This window comes from Acomys russatus, chromosome 22 (assembly GCF_903995435.1).
Source record: "Acomys russatus chromosome 22, mAcoRus1.1, whole genome shotgun sequence".
Taxonomy (NCBI): domain Eukaryota; kingdom Metazoa; phylum Chordata; class Mammalia; order Rodentia; family Muridae; genus Acomys; species Acomys russatus.
Window position 1 is genome coordinate 16796680 of NC_067158.1, and position 16841 is coordinate 16813520.

General features: G+C 39.8%; 1 protein-coding gene and 2 non-coding genes across 3 annotated transcripts in view; 1 reads left to right on the top strand and 2 right to left on the bottom strand.

The window, feature by feature from the left end:
* Positions 1-16841, bottom strand: part of Zpbp (zona pellucida binding protein) — a 101710-nt gene that overhangs the window by 61981 nt on the left and 22888 nt on the right. The gene's annotated exons all lie outside the window — the stretch shown is intronic.
* LOC127206099 (small nucleolar RNA SNORA24) lies at positions 4706-4833 on the bottom strand. Its single transcript, XR_007832781.1, has one exon. It is a non-coding gene; the product is annotated as a small nucleolar RNA SNORA24 (small nucleolar RNA).
* On the top strand, positions 11158-11260 carry LOC127206077 (U6 spliceosomal RNA). Its single transcript, XR_007832764.1, has one exon. It is a non-coding gene; the product is annotated as a U6 spliceosomal RNA (small nuclear RNA).

The window sequence follows — 16841 nt, forward strand, 5'->3', positions numbered from 1 at the left end:
ACTCAAGTGACACCACATGCTGTCGAGGATGTGGAGAGAGAGAAACACTCCTTCATTGCTGGTGGGAATGCAAACTAGTACAACCACTTTGGAAATCTATCTGGCACTATATCAGAAAACTGGGAACGGGGCTTCCTCAAGACCCAGCTATTCCCCTCCTTGGAAAAGACCCAGAAGATGATCCATCACACAAGAACATTTGCTCAACCACATTTATAGCAGCCTTATTCATAATAGCAAGAACCTGGAAACAGCCTAAGTGTCCCTCAGTAGAAGAATGGATAAAGAAACTGTGGTACATTTATACTATAGAATACTACTCAGCTATTAAAAACAAGGAATTCCTGAAATTTGTGGACAAATGGATTGAACTAGAAATGATCATAATGAGTGAGTTCACCCAGAAGCAGAAAGAGTCAAATGGTATATACTCACTTATATCTGGGCACTAGGCCAAGAGGCATGTCCCATGAAAGTCTTCACTTACCAAGAAAGTGGGACAGAGGGGAAAACTTCCTATTGGGACTCTAGGTGAGAGAAGCATGGAAGAATGGGGAAATAGAAGGATCCAGAGAGTCCTAGAAACCTACAAGAAGAACATTATGATGGACAGATCTGGGCCCAGGGGTCTTGTTCAAACTGTGGCACCAGCCAAAGACAATACATGCAGTAAATATTGACCCCCTACCGAGATCTAGCTAATGGACAAGACATTCTCCACAATTGAGTGGAGAGTGAGGTCTGACTTTCACACAAACTCTGGTGCCCCATATTTGACCACGTCGCCTGGATGGGGAGGCCTGGCGGCACTCAGAAGAAGGATAGCAGGCTACCAAGAAGAGACTTGATACCCTATGACCATATACAGGGGGAGGAGGTCCCCCTCAGTCAGAGTCATAGGGGAGGGGAGCAAGGGGAAAATGGGAGGGAGGGAGGAATGGGAGGATACAAGGGGATGGGATAACAAATGAGATTAATATGAATAAATTAATAAAATATATTCTAAAATAAATAAATAAATTATATTATTACATTAAAAACAATTAAGCTTCGTTGTAAAACTAAACTATCTGGTCTTCAACCCCATCAGAGACTTGAAAGGAATAAAATTGATTACCTGAGTATATCAGGATGGCAGGTTAGTAGCTTTCCAAATGAGAAGATGACAGAGATAGTTTGCTACCTGAATAGTCACCCAAAACTCTATAACATGTTGGATCATCTTCTTCATCCTTCTGACCCAATATATCTGACAAACATACTTGTGAGGCAGAAACTACTGAGGATTGCTTACTCTGTCTTGGCAGAGTTTGGCCTTCAACTCTGCCTGCATCCAAGCTTGCCCTTTTTCAGGCAGAATTCTGTCTGTGGTAGAAATGAGGACATTTTACCCAGTGGTTTGTCTGCCACATTTGAAGCCATCTCCATAAGGAGGTTCTTTGATGCTCATCATCCTCTTTGAGGTAGGTTGAGTGTTGCCAGGAGTTAGCCTGTCTCATTGTCAGTGAATCTTTAAAGTAATAAAAAACATTTTAAATGCCATATTATGCATGTCTCTAGGGTTTTTGAAGACCTTATCTTTCTATAGAGTCATATCTATCTGCTGTACCTAAGATGTATATTCTTTTGATAAAAGTAGATCAGCAATTAGCATGGCCATGATTTAATCTACTAATCTTTAATGTGCATAATTTATTTCTCCAAACAGCTTGTTATAGCACTTTCAAAGCATTGGAAGTAAACCTTGTATTGTAATTGAGTTATATGGATATATTAACTCATATAAAAAATATATGTGTATGTATATATATGAAATGTGTGAAGAATAATCTTATATTTGAATTTTATACCACTATATCTAGAACTTTTTTGCATCTATATACAAAATTCTATACCAGTGAATTAAAAATATCTTGTGAGTGACAACTGAGGCATTAAGTTGAGGAGTAGATTCACTAATCTACCTTTTGTTCTATCTTCCCTATATATTTCTGTATTCCCCCTTCTTTCTTTTCACCCCTTTTCTCCAAACAGGATGTCAATGTCCAGTATGCTGTGAGGAATGCATCCTGTCAGGTCTGATCCAATGTCAGTGTCTGTTCTTTTGTTCTGAAAGTATGTAATTTCTCACAAGCATTATACAGTCCTAAATTATACGTGTATAAAAGGTGTGTGTGATGCATGGAACAATTAAGGCTGGATTTCTGCTTTTTTTATGAGCAGGAAAAGAAGACATCTGTAAATCTTCATTCATGCCCTATGAAGAATGGCATCTAATGGTAATTCATAGGGGTTCTGTAGTCAACAAGAATCATTGTCTATGCCTAGACATTCACGTTTCAGCCAGTCTCAGAGCTAGTCCCATATGGTGGGATTAGCAATATGTTACCTGCTTCTTCTACAGTTTAAATTCTTCACATCCTGATCGTAGCCCCCTTGCTCATTCCCTCCTGATCCCTCTCCCTCCCTCATCCACTCTCCCTCCCTCCCTTAGTACTCAGACAGGGAAGTCCTCTTCCCCCAATATCTGACCTCAGCATATCAAGCCTCATCTGTATTAGCTGTAACCTCTTCCTCTGTAGCCTGGCATGGCTGTCTTGCCAGGGGAAAGTGATCTAAGTTTGGTGGCCAGAGTGCATGTCTGAAGTAGTCCCTACTCTCCACACATGGGATCCACAAGGGGACTGTGCTACTACATCTGAGCAGAGGTTTGGTCCACATCATACATGGTGCTTGGTTCTGACTCTGTTTTGTAGTGTAGTTATCCTGTATTATGTGGTTAATTTCCGGTTATGAGTGAGTATATACCATGTGTGTCTTTCTGAGTCTGGGTTAACTCACTCAGGATGATCTTTTCCAGTTCCATCCATTTGCCTGCAAATTTCAAGATTTCCTTGTGTTTAATAGCTGAATAGTATTCCATTGTGTAGATGTACCACAGTTTCTTTATCCATCCTTTGGTTGAGGGACATCTAGGTTGTTTCCAGATTCTGGCTATTGCAAATAAAGCTGCTATGAACATAATTGAGCACATGTCCTTGTTGTATGGTGGAGTATCTTTCAGGTACATGCCCAGGAATGGCATGGCTGGGTCTTGAGGAGGAATTATTCCCAATTTCCTGAAAAAGGACCAGATTGATTTCAAAATTGGTTGTACAACTTTGCACTCCCATCAGCAATGGAGGGATGTTCCTCTTTCTCCACATCCTTGCCAGCATGTGCTGTCACCTGAGTTTTAATCCTAGCCATTCAAATAAGGTGTAAAATGGAACCTCAGAGTTGTTTTGAGTTGCATTTCCCTGATAACTAGGGATGTTGAGCATTTCTTTAAGTGTTATTCAGCCATTTGATATTCCTCTATAGGGAATACTCTAGTTCTGTTCCCCATTTTTAATTGGATTATTAGGTTTGGTGGTGTTTAATTTCTTCAGTTCTTTATATATTTTGGATATTAGCCCTTTGTCCAATGTTTGGCGGGCAAAAATCTTTTCCCAGTCTCTAGGCTGTTGCTTTGTTCTGTTGACAGTGTCCATCACCTTACAGAAGCTCTTCAGTTTCATAAGGTCCCATTTATTGATGGTTGATCTTAGGGCCTGAGCTGTTGGTGTTCTGTTCAAGAAGTTGTCTCCTGTGCTGATGAGCTCAAGGCTTTTCCAACATATTTAGTGTGTCTGGTTTTATGTTGAGGTCTTTAATCCATTTGGACTTCAGTTTTGCCCAAGGTGATAGATATGGATCTCTTTTCATTTTTCTACATGTAGCCATCCAGTTAGACGAGCACCATTTGTTGAAGATGCTATCTTTTTTCATTGTATGGATTTGGTTTCTTTGTCAAAAATCAAATGTCCATAGGTATGTGGGTTTATTTCTGGGTCTTCAATTCAATTCCATTGATCAATCAGCCTATTTCTATGCCAGAACCATGCTGATTTTATCACTGTTGTTCTATAATATAGCTTGAGATCTGAGATGGAGAATCCTCCAGAAGATCTTTTATTGTACAGCTTCATTTTAGCTATTCTGCGGTTTCTATTTTTCCATATGAAGTTAAGAGTTTATCTTTCAAGGTCAGTAAGGAATTGTGTGGGTATTTTGATGGGAACTGCATTGAATCTGTGGATTGGCTTTGGTAAGATGGCCATTTTTACTACGTTGATTCTACCAATTCACGAGCATGGGACATCTTTCCAAAAGATAGCTACATTTCTTATTTATTCATCCATTCACAGATACACAAATACACACAGACACACCTCTCCAGAGTTACCAATACTAACTGAACAACACTTGTCAACATAATCACATGTGCATTTGAAGTGAAGCCTTCAAAGATTTCCTTTTTGTTTTAACTGTAATCAAATACAAACTCTCACTTGAGGAATAAAACCTTATTTTTTTTTATCATGGCCTATTGACAATGACATTAAGTCCCTTAGCAGGCTGTCTGGATTAGAACTGATAGGCTGTGGTCATATGGTGGGGGAGGAGGTCCCCTTCTGTCAGCTGTCTAGGTGAGGGGAATAGGGAGGGAGGGAAGGTGGGAATGGAAAGATACAAGAGAAGAATAACAACTGGGGTATAATCTGAATAAACTATAATTAAAATTTTTTAAAAAGACTAAGTCCTTTGTAGAACAGTTCTCTATAATGTAAAGACAGATAACATGGTCTGTCTTCCTTCATATACAGAAATGTTGAACAGTGAAGAATGTTACTTGTGTAAGTCAGATGCTGATACCATATAAAGGTTAGCAGCTTTTCCAATAAGTAAAAAGCTCTTCCATGGCTACAAAGGGAAAAATGCCACAGCTGAAAAGTCCCAGAAGTAATGGAGTACAATTACAATGTTTAAATATATTTCATTACCATACTTATAGTCAACATAGCTGCAAGCGACATCCCAGAGTGTCTGTTTTAAGAATCTTTTAAATACTGATTTTAAAATGTATTTATACATATCTAAAACAATTCTATTAAGAAAAAATACATATTTCAACTTCATATGGATAAACAAAAAGCCCAGAATAGCTCAAATAATCCTGTACAATAAACATCTCCAGAGGACTTTCCATTCCTGATCTCAAACTGTACTATAGAGCAATAGTAATCAAAACAGCATGGTACTGGCACAGCAAGATGCTGGTTGATCAGTGGAATCGAATCAAAGACCCAGAAATGAATCTACACACATATAGTCACTTGATTTTTGACAAAGAAGTCAAATCTATTCGATGGAAAAAGGATAGCATCTTCAACAAATGGTGCTGGTCCAGCTGGATGTCTACATGTATAAAAATGCAAATAAACCCACCTTTGTCACCATGCACAAAACTGAAGTCCAAGTGGATTAAAGACCTCAACATAAAACCAGAGACACTAAGCCACTTAGAAGAAAAAGTGGGAAAGAGCGTGGAACACATAGGCACAGGAGACAACTTCCTGAACAGAACTCCAACATCCCAGGCCTTAAGGTCAACAGTTAATAAATGGGACCTCATGAGGCTGAGCAGCTTCTGTAAGGCAGGAGACACTGTCAACAGAACAAAGTGACTACCTACAAACTGGGAAAAGATCTTCACCAACCCTACATCTGATAAACCGCTATTATCCAAAATGTACAAAGAACTCAAGAAATTAAACACTACCAAACCAAATAACCCAATTAAGAAAAAGGTTCAGAGCTAAACAGAGAATTCTCAACAGGAATATCAAATGGCTGAGAAACACTTAAAGAAATGCTCAATGTCCTTAGTAATCAGGGAAATGCAAATCAAAACGACTCTGAGATTCCATCTTATACCCAGCAGAATGGCTAAGATCAAAAACTCAAGTGACAGCATACACTGGCAAGGATGTGGAGAGAGAGGAACACTCTTTCATTGCTGGTGAGGGTGAAACTTGTACAACCACTTTTGAAATCAATCTGGCACTTTCTCAGAAAACTGGGAATAGAGCTACCTCAAACCCAGCTATTCCACTCCTTGGAGTATACCCGAAAGATGATCCACCATGGGAGGAGACAAGCAAGGGGTTAACAATTGAGATGTAATCTGAATAAATTTTTTAAAAAACAAGTACATTTGGTCAACCATGTTCATAGCAGCCTTATTCGTAATAGCCAGAATCTGGAAACAACCTAGATGTCCCTCATTCGAAGAATGGATAAAGAAACTATGGTTCATTTACACAATGGAATACTACTCAGCTATTAAAACCAAGGAAATCTTGAAATTTCCAGGCAAATGGATGGAACTAGAAATGATTGTCCTGAGTGAGTTAACCCAGCCCCAGAAAAATACACATGGTATATCTTTGTATCACTTCTAAATGGACATTAGCCCAACATGGATGTCCTCTGAGTATCTTCACTCAGCAGGGGATTGGGCAGATGCTGGGACTTCATATTGGGATTCTAAGTGAAAAGCATATGGGAGAATGGGGAAATAGAAGGACCCAGAAGATCCTGAAACCCTACAAGAAAATCATCAAGGCTGGTAGATCTGGACCCAGAGGGCCTGCACAAACTACTGTACCAAACAAGGACAATGCATGCAGTAAACCTAGACCTAGGTCTAGGCAATGGATAGTGCATTCTATACAGTTGAGGGGAGAGTGGGGACTGCTTCTGACTTGAACTCTGGTGCCCCCTATTTGACCATTTCCCCTTGGTGGAGAGCCCCGGAGGCACTCAGAGGAAAAGTAAGCAGGCTACCAAGATGAGACTAAACAGACTATGGATCTAGGGAAAGACCAAATACTACTGTTCTGCTAAAGGAACACAGCAAAAAAAATGACTCCAAACAACCTTCTGTCTGTTATATTCATAGGTCATTCTTTGTCTGTTATATTCATAGGTCATTCTTGCTCAGCCACTACCAGAGAAGCTTCATCCAGCAGTAGACAAGAACAAATACAGAAGCCTACAACTAGACAATGCGCAAAAAGTAAGGGACCCTGAAATACTCAGTGCTTACTGAGATGACTCCCTCAAGTACCTCTTCTTGGAGCTCAGTGAACCTTGCAGACAAGAAGGCAGAAAGACTGTAAGAGCTACTGGGCATGGAAGACACCAACAAAACCAGGCCTTCTAGATACAATAGGGGCTGACACACATATGAACTCACAGAGATTGTGCCAACACACACAGGGCCTGCATATGTCTAAGCCAAATGAGATTCCAGTGCTGAGTGAACAAAAGCCCTACTTCTAACCCACAGGCAATCTCCAAGTAATAACTACTTACAAAGGAAAATTAATTTACGCCAGTGGAGTCTCACTGGGTATACAAACCACACTTAAGGGCAGGACCCATGTAGAGCAGTATACGACCAACACAAAACAGTCTCAGTAGTATCTTTGGAGGGTTTTTGTCTCATAATTCTTTGTCTGGGCATTTTGTTTTGTTTCTTGTTTTTTTTTTTTAATCTTACACATCTTTTCTTATATATTATGGTTTTCAATTTTGTGATTTTATGGGATTTCTCTGTGTGTGAGCATGTGTGTGTCAACTATATGTAGTGTGTGTGTGTGTGTGTGTGTGTGTTTTCTTTGGCATTTTTTCTGTTTGTCTTATTCTATTACAGTTTGCTTGTTTGTTTGTTTGTTTGTTTGAGTTGTCTGTTTTCTAATGAGAGAGAAGGAAAGCCTGTGGACTTGGGTGGGTGGGGACTTGAGAAAGATCCGGGAAGTCTTGAGGATGAAAAACTGTGATCAGGAAAAAAAAAACTATTTTCAACAGAAATTAAAATTATTTTTAAACTTATGCTAAATAAATCACAGTAATGTGAAGTATGATCAGATCATTGAGTCTAGAGAAAATGGATATATAATGGAAATGGTATCTTAGTTGCTAGAAAAAATCATTAATTATAACCAAAAAGTTAATCCAATATATAGGCAGAGTTGAAATTATTTTTTTTTTAGATACGGAGTTTATTACATGCGCATGGGGAAAGAAGGAAAGCGGGGAGGGGTACCCCAGAGAGAAACAGAGAGAGTCAGAGAAGAGAGACAGGTGAGAGGGGGGAGCTGAAATTACTTTTATACCTTACATTATAGACAAAAGTAAGTCCCAGGTGTTCTAATATCCTAAAGTCAAATCATTATTTAATTAAAATCTGCAATAATATTTTTGTTTTAAGTTATCAAAAAGGAATCTCATTGACAAAAATATACATTACATATTATTTAAATAGTAGTAGTTTCTGTCAATTCTATACAGCCTAAATAAACAGATTTAACTTTAAGACATGACTTGCAAAACCAAAGAAATCAACTAGAATACAAAAATAACTCCTTTAAAAATACAACTGAGCAAAATCATGGACAAAGGCAACTTAACCTTAAGTACAGGAAAAGTGGAAACACTGAGCAATATTCTATCCCATGAGGATGTGGGAAGATGAGTGCACTACGCTCAGCTAGTGAGTTCTGAGTGCTGTGTGAGTAACAAGAAGAATAATCAGGTCCTCCTACATGGAGCCTCTACCTCTGAGTAAGCATGAAGGCAGGCATATAAAATGGCATTTGACATACACAAACCATAAAACAAAGTGAGCTAAGGCACAATTAAAATGAAAATAAATTATCAGTGAATAAAATTAATGTCTGAGTGAATAAAAACACAAAAATTAATTGAACTGAACTAGTAAATAAAAAGTAAACACATTAAAGAGAATCACAGATAGGGCAAAAAATGGCAAGAAACAGATGCCAAAAGATTGCACAACAGAAGAAACTCAAGGCATAAGCGGAAAACATAAGACAGGTAGATAATGTGAAGCCAAGGTATTTAAACTTTAAATGCCAATCTAAAATAGATTAAAAATAATCAACCTCTTATATAGGCATAACCTGCAGAATTCAAATGTTAATTTTAAGAATAAATTTAATATTTTATAATAAAATGAGGCAATAAAAGGGAGATCAGTTACATAAAAAATTTATAATCCAACTATGAAAGCTGCAGCTGGTGAAATCAATGAAAATGGCAGAACAATGAACACTAAAAATCATCTCATTTATGAAATTGATAATAACATCTCTGGAAGTTAATCAAAAACTTTTAACAACCTAGAAAATATTAATATAAGAAAAATCAACAGTGAATATCCAAAAGCTCAGTCCTAGAGGCAGTATTGGCTCCTGTAGTCTTTCTCCTCCAGTGCAGACCTCAGTACTCTTTCTAATGTGCTCGGGGGATGGCTGAAAGCTCGGACATGGGCTGTTCCTAAGGACACAAACTGAGAGCCTTCCGGACAAGAAGAAACCTTCCCAAACACTAATCACAAAAACTTATGGGGCCAAAGATGCTCTGGGTATGCAAAGAGGCTCTGAAGATGCCTGTAGCCTTAAGCTCACAACTAACCCTAACAAGCTGGCCCAGTCCTTGCCCATATCCAGGTCCAACCTAAAAAACAGGGATGAAAACAAATTTCAGCAAGGCTCACTATATCCCTGAAATAGAGAAAGATCCAATATTAGAGAGCATGGGAAACTTCTCCACTTCAGATGGTGTTTCAACATTCCTTAAACCTTTCTTTGTTTTTTACTGTATGTATAGTATATTTTATTTTTCAAAGACCTTTGAATTATATTTATTCTTTAAATGACTATCTAGTATTGCTCACATAGTTCCCTCTATTTTGAATCAGATATATTTTGCCCATGGTTCTTTTCCTCAAATTCTTTCTTCTTTCATTTCAACTTACTTTAAACTAGCTTTTTTTTCTTTTATATTGTTTGATCTTAATTCTTCCTACTTCCTTTCTTTGTCCTCTCCTTTATTTCTTTCATTTATTTGGTTTTTACTTTACTTAATATTGATTATAGTTTATTATACTTTATCGACATTTTCTTTTCTCTGCTTATTATTAGTATATTATTTGACTTTGATTTTAACTATATTTCTGCATTTGGTGTGTTTTGGTATTTTTTACTATTATAAAACTGTTTTCTCCTACCTCAGTAGGACTGGAAATTGAGCCTTCAATTTCCTTTATAAAGTAGGTCACTATGAAGACCCCATGTAATAAATATCCACTCATATTCACACACACAAATTGCAACTTAGAAACACACATGCACGTGAACGCGCGCGTGCGCAAACACACACACACACACCCATGCACACATGCAGGAAGAACCAATAAAAATAAGACTTCTCCAAAAGTCCCAAAGCACTCAATAACTACAACAAAAGATTCTAAAATGGCTAAAATGCCAGACAAAAATTTCAAAAGTCTTGCTCTACAAAACATCATTGGCATTTGCTGCTCCCGCAGACCATCACCAGGAACAACGAAGAGAAGAGAGGTGAATCCATAATAGGGAGAACTGAGCAAGCAATGAACAGCTGGTTAAGAGAAACCAACCATTGGTTGAACAAATACCTAGAGGAACTAGTTTTGAGGAGAAGTTGAAGAACAGAGGAAAAATAAATACTTGGACACTCAGGCATATGCGGTACAAGCTGAAGGAGAACTTTGTTTTCTGGCTCTCTGGCTCTGTCTTGGTTTTGCCTGCTGTCTGTCTGACTCCTTGTTCATTGTCATCCATCTTTCTCTCTCTCTCTCTCTTCCTGCTTGCTGTTCCCCACCTTTCTATCCCTCTTGCTGTTCCTCATCTCACTGTAGCTTACTCTCTCATTCGGTTACTTGCTTTCCCTTCTCCTTGGGCCAAGCTCAGTATTTTTTCTTTTTCTTTTTCCTTTTTTATTAATTTATTCTTGTTACATCTCAATGGTTACCCCATCCCTTGTATCCTCCCATTCCTCCCTCCCTCCCATTTTCCCCTTACTCCCCTCCCCTATGACTGTGAATGAGAAGGATTACCTCCCCCTGTATATGCTGATAGGGTATCAGGTATCTTCTTGGTAGCCTGCTCTCCTTCCTCTGAGTGCCACCAGGTCTCCCCATCCAGGGGACATGGTCAAATATGAGGCACCAGAGTTCGTGTGAAAGTCATACCCCACTCTCCACTCAACTGTGAAGAATGTCCTGTCCATTGGCTAGATCTGGGTAGGGGTTTGACGTTTATGGCCTGTATTGTCCTTGGCTTTTATTAAAATGAAGTTCAATTTTTTCATTACAGAATACATCATGATTTTTTTTCTCATCTTTTACAATCAATAGGGCATTAAGAAGATAACAAAGCATGCTTGCTTCTGCAGCACATATACTAAAATTGGAATGATACAGAGAAGATTAGCAGGGCCCCAGTGCAGGGATGACACGCAAGTTCGTGAGGCATTCCATATTTTTGATGAAGGAAATCAATAAAACTGTTCAAGCTCTGAAGGCCTATAAAGAGGCAATGGAAAAATTCAGGAATATACAAACAATCACATGAAAGAAATAAAGTTCACCTTCAGTTCAAGATCTGAAGATGAAAATGGATTCAATGATAAACACACAGACAGAAGAAAAACGAGAATTTGAGAGCTCAGAGAGAAAGGTGAGCAACACAGAGGCAAGCCTGTCTAACAGAATCCAAGAGATGGAGGAACAAATCTCAGGTCTAGAAGATACAATCACAGATCTTGGAAGCAACCATTAAAGAAAATTCTAAATCTGGTAAAATCCTGACACAAAACATCTAAGAAATCAAGGACACCATGAAAAGAAGAAATGTGAGGAAAATAGGAATTGAGGAAAGAGAAGATGCCAGACTCCAAGGCCCAGAAATTATTTTTAACAAAATCATAGAAGAAAATTTCCCCAATCTAAAGAAAGAGATGCCTATAAACATACAAGAGGCCTACAGAACACCAAATAGAATTGACCAGAAAAGAAAAACTGCCTGTCACATAATAATCAAAACACAAAACATACAGAACAAAGAAAAAATATTAAAAGCTGCAAGGGAAAGGGGCCAAATAACATTTAATGGCAAAACTATCAGAATTACAACCGACTTCTCAGCAGAGACCATAAAAGGCAGAAGGACCTGGACAGAGATCCTGCAAACTCTAAGAGACCACAGATGCCAGGCCAGACTACTTTACCCAGCAAAACTATCAATAACCATTGATGGAGAAAACAAAATATTCTATGACGAAAACAAATTCAAACAGTACCTATCCACAAATCCAGCTTTACAGAAGGTACTAGAAGGAAAACTCCATCCCAAAGGGACAAACTACAACCAAAACTACACAGGAAATAGAGAACGACACCATTACAAAAACACAATGACACAAACGCTTGACTGGAAACAACATCAAAATTAAGACTCTTAACAGTCACTGGTCATTAATATCTCTCAACATCAATGGTCTCAATTCTCCAATAAAAAGACACAGACTAACTGAATGGGTGCATAAACAAGATCCAACATTCTTCTGCATTCAAGAAACACATCTCACCCATAATGATAGGCATTACCTCAGGGTAAAAGGTTGGAAAAAAAATATTCCAAGCAAATGGTCACAAGAAGCAAGCAGATGTAGCCATTTTAATATCGAACAAAATAGACTTCCAACGAAAATTAATCAAAAGGGATGAGGAAGGACACTTCATACTCAAAGGTAAAGTCAACCAAGATGACATCACAATTCTGAACATCTATGCTCCCAAAACAGGGCACCCACATTTGTAAAAGATCTGCTGATGAAGCTGAAACCACACATAGATCCCCACACAGTAATAGTGGGAGACTTCAACACCCCACTCTCACTGAAGGGTAAGTCATTGAAACAGAAACTAAGCCGAGAAATAACATCATTAACCAATGCCATGGGTCAAATGGATCGAACAGATATCTACAGAACCTTTCACCCAAACAAAAAGCAATATACCTTCTTCTCTGCACCCCATGGAACCTTTTTCAAAATTGATCACACTGTAGGTCACAAAGCAAGCCTCAACAGATACAAGAGGACTGAAATAATACCTTGTATCCTATCAGATCACCGTGGTCTTAAGGATGCACTTCAACAACAGAAATAACAAAAAGCCTACACGTACATGGAAAGTAAACAACTCTCTACTTAATCTGGGTCAGAGAAAAAATAAAGAAAGAAATTAAGGACTTCCTGAAATTAAATAAAAATTAAGAAACAATGTACCCAAATTTCTGGGATACATTGAAAGCAGTGCTAAAAGAAAAATTCATAGCACTAAGTGCCTTTAAAAAGAAATTGGAGAAAAAATGGGAGGATCCAAGATGGCGGCGAGCAGTGTGGACCGCGTTTGGAGGCTCCAGTGAACAATTCAGGGAATTGCACAGATTTCTGAGCCAGGAACACCGAGGTCCGAACATCACAGCAGCGGGAGTGCTCCACGGTTCGGAGGGACCAGGGTGCGGAGGACCTGCGTGCCCCTGCACACGGAAGAAGCGTGGATTTTCTCTGATCGGAGTGGCAGTGGCAGCGGCAGAGGCAGCAGCACCAGCGGCACCAGCAGCGGTGGCTGAGGTTTGCAGCTCATAGCCTTCCGGTGGAGGCGATTGGTGTGGTGGCTGGTGGGAGTAGCTGCGGGAGAGGGGACTCGGGGCAGGATTTGGGTCGCTTGGAGCCTTCGGACCCAGACTGAACTCAGCGGACAGTTCGGCCCCAGACCCCGGGTACTGGCCCAGCCCAGCAAGCAATTCTGCCCAAGGCACTAACTCAGCTTCGGCCACAGCTCCCCTGCTGTGGCACAGGCTTAGTGGAGCGCGCAGCTCCACACTAGGCAGCACCTCAGCTCAGCGGCAGCTCCCCTGCGGTGACACAGTCTGTGCGGAGCACTTGGTTCCACCACCGGCGCTAACTCAGAGCAGCCACAGTTCTCCTGCTGTGGCGCAGGCTTGGCCGAGCACTCAGTTCCAACCTAGGCGCCACCTCAGCTCAGCGGCAGCTCCCCTGCAGTGACACTGTCTGGGCGGAGCACTTGGTTCCACCATTGGCGCTAACTCAGAGCAGCCGCAGTTCTCCTGCTGTGGCGCAGGCAGGACAGAGCGCTCGGTTCCACCAGCTCTAAGACTATGGTTGGACACAGTGTGCAGTTTGAATCCAGAATTCTTGGCTGAGATTGGTGGTCAGTTCGGGCGCTGAGTCAATAACTGACCACAGCACGCACTTTGGGCCAAAAGGCCCTAGCGGAGCTTGGTGTGTAGTCCCAGCCCAAAAATTCTGGCTGGACCCTGTGTGCATTTTGGGCCCAGAATCCCTAGCTGAGCTCGGCAGATGGTTCAGGCCCTGAGAATCTAGCTGAGTTCAGCCCGTGGTTCGGGCCCAGTGTTCCTGGCTGGACTTGGCAGGGAACACAGAAGGGTGTGGATACCTTGGCCTGACCCAATGCTCATTCAGAGACCCAGAACAATTGCAGGATCCACAGCACAGGGGGGCTGAAGATCACTGGCTGTGAGAGACCAGAACAACAGGGCTAACCACCTAACATCCACACCAGTGAAGCTTTGAGCTCCCAGCCTAGGGAAATCATGAGAAAACAAGTGAATCTATCGTCAGACACCCTCCATCCAACTCTGGAAGCTTCCCAACAAAAACAAAGATGGCAAGATGTCTAAAGGACAACGAAAGAGCATATGCAACAAACCCCAAAACAACATGGCGTCGCCAGTTTCCAGCTATCCGAAAGAAAACAACCCAGAGAACTCAAATACAATAGAAATACAAGAAAATGACCTCAAATCCTTAGTAATGAGGATGATAATGGAGGAAACAAATAAAATTCGTAATCAAATGCAGGAAGACGCAGACAAACAGGTGAGAGACATAAAAGAAGCACATAGAGTGGAACTGGAAAAATTGCAGGAAAATGCAAACAACCAGATGAAAGAAAGAAATAAAACGGTTCAAGCTCTGAAGACCTATAAAGAGGCAATGGGAGAAACTCAGGAATATACAAAAAATCAGATGAAAGAAATCAAAAAATCAGTTCAAGATCTGAAAATGAAAATGGATTCAACGATAAACACACAGACAGAAGAAAAACGAGAACATGAGACCTCAGAGAAGAAGGCGAGCAACACAGAGGTGAGCTTTTCTAACAGAATCCAAGAGATGGAAGAACGAATCTCAGGTCTAGAAGATACAATCACAGATATTGATTGAATCAACCATTAAAGAAAATGCCAAATTTGGAAAACTCCTGACACAAAACATCCAAGAAATTAAGTACACCATGAAAAGAAGAAATTTGAGGATAATAGGCATTGAAGAAAGAGAAGACATCAGACTCCAGGGCCCAGAAACTATTCTCAACAAAATCATAGAAGAAAATTTCCCCAATCTAAAGAAAGAAATGCCTATAAACATACAAGAGGCCTACAGAACACCAAATAGAATTGACCAGAAAAGAAAAACTGCCCGCCACATAATAATCAAAACACAAAACATGCAGAACAAAGAAAAAATATTAAAAGCTGCAAGGGAAAAGGGGCAAATAACATTTAATGGTAAACCTATCAGAATTAGACCGGACTTCTCAGCAGAGACCATAAAAGCCAGAAGGGCCTGGACAGAGATCCTGCAAACCCTAAGAGACCACAGATGCCAGGCCAGACTACTTTACCCAGCAAAATTATCAATAACCATTGATGGAGAAAACAAAATATTCCATGACAAAAATAAATTCAAAGAGTACCTATCCACAAATCCAGCTTTACAGAAGGTACTAGAAGGAAAACTCCATCCCAAAGGGTCAAGTTACAACCAAAACTACCCAGGAAATAGATAACTATCCCATGTCAAAAACACAACTACACAAATGCTCTACTGGAAACAACATCAAAATTAAGACTCCTAAAAGTCACTGGTCATTAATATCTCTCAACATCAATGGCCTCAATTCTCCAATAAAAAGACACAGACTAACTGAATGGGTACAAAAACAAGATCCAACATTCTTCTGCATTCAAGAAACACATCTCACCCATAATGAAAGGCATTACCTCAGGGTAAAAGGTTGGAAAAAAATATTCCAAGCAAATGGTCACAAGAAGCAAGCAGGCATGGCCATTTTAGTATTGAACAAAATAGACTTTCAACCAAAATTAATCAAAAGGGATGAGGAAGGACACTTCATACTCATCAAAGGTAAAGTCAACCAAGATGACATCACAATTCTGAACATCTATGCTCCCAATACAAGGGCACCCACATTTGTAAAAGATCTCCTAAAAAAAGCTTGAACTACACATTGATCCCCACACAATAATAGTGGGAGACTTCAACACCCCACTCTCACTGAAGGATAAGTCATTGAAACAGAAACTAAGCTGAGAAATAACATCATTAACCAATGCCATGGGTCAAATGGGTCTAACAGATATCTATAGAACCTTTCACCCAAACGAGAAAGAATATACCTTCCTCTCTGCACCCCATGGAACCTTCTCCAAAATTGATCACATCGTAGGTCACAAAACAAGTCTCAACAGATATAAGAGGATTGAAATAATACCTTGTTTCCTATCAGATCACCAGGCTCTGAGGCTGCAATTCAACAACAACAGAAATAACAAAAAGCCTACATGTACGTGGAAACTAAACAACTCTCTGCTAAATGAAAACTGGGTCAGGGAAGAAATAAAGAAAGAAATCAAGGAGTTTCTGAAATTCAATGAAAATGAAGAAACAACAAATGGTGCTGGTCTAACTGGAGGTCTATGTGTAAAAAAATGAAACTGGACCCATATTTGTCACCTTGCACAAAACTCAAATGCAAGTGGATTAAAGACCTCAACATAAAACCAGAGACACTAAGCCACTTAGAGGAAAAAGTGGGAAAGAGCCTGGAACATATTGGCACAGGAGACAACTTCCTGAACAGAACACCAACATTCCAGGCCTTAATGTCAACCATTAATAAATGGGACCTCATGAGGCTGAGAAGCTTCTGT